Here is a 1,061-nt window from a genome sequence, read left to right as displayed (position 1 = left end):
ATTAAATGTCAGAAATTGCATAAAATATAAAATTGTTCTCATGAAACACATGGCGCAAAGTTGCCCAATTGCCCACATATGAAACTTCCGCGTATATATGAGAACCCTTTTTTATTTCTAGTATCCGCACTAAAGCAAGACTACAAAACTAGTTTGTTAGCATATTTAATTAATGATAATAATATCCCGAAATATACCGGGATCCCAGGATTACCAATTTAAGATCCCGAAATCCCGGGATTCATAAAATGGTCCGTGATTGGATGCCTTAGTTGGGTTTGAGTTAGAGGTCGCGAAATGTTTGGTCGTGAATGGGTTGATTTACGAGAGTTACAGGTCTATTTTGTGTTGGTTTGAAAAATTTTGTTGTTTTTAAATAAAGTTCTCAATTTAAAAAACCGTCGCATTCTGCGCACTCTTGTAAGCGGTAAATTTTGATACCATATTATAAGCAGGTAACAAAATATTGCCCCGTGAAATATGCAACATCAGAATTTCTACAAAACTTCACATCTGAATTGCCGAATTAAAACGTTACCAATTCTAGGTACAATTGCGGTTAAAGGAGTAGTGACAATTTTTGGTAACAAAATTTCCCGGGTACAAAATGTTTGCTAACAAGCAGAATAGGCCTCCTTCACGCGATTCTTAGGGGTTTTGGTTCAAGTAGTATAATTTTAATTTCGCACAGGAAAAATGATAATTTAACTCATTGTGTAACGTAGTAAGGTTTTGTTAAAAAGCTAAGTTGCAACTACAAACTGCCATAAGAATTTGTACATATGTAGATTCGCTATACACATGTACATTAGACTGCATCACTCCTCATACAAAAAAAAAAATCGGTACCATTTTTCCATTGGAATATTAAATCTATTATATTTTAAGATGTCCACCAAAATATTTCGGAAAAATATTAAGATTTACGTGAGCTGGACCGATTTGAAAATACCTCCAAAAATGGAGTTTGTTATAAATAAAAATTATTTCTTACTGCCATCCCTAAATTGGCGCGTCAAGCGCCAAGCAACTGTCAAAAATCCTCATGCCCATACAATTTG

The sequence above is a fragment of the Rhagoletis pomonella genome, unplaced genomic scaffold (genome assembly GCF_013731165.1).
Source record: "Rhagoletis pomonella isolate Grant_MI unplaced genomic scaffold, Rhpom_1.0 Rhpom_scaffold_00009, whole genome shotgun sequence".
In the NCBI taxonomy this organism is placed as follows: domain Eukaryota; kingdom Metazoa; phylum Arthropoda; class Insecta; order Diptera; family Tephritidae; genus Rhagoletis; species Rhagoletis pomonella.
This window is presented reverse-complemented; position numbering follows the sequence as displayed.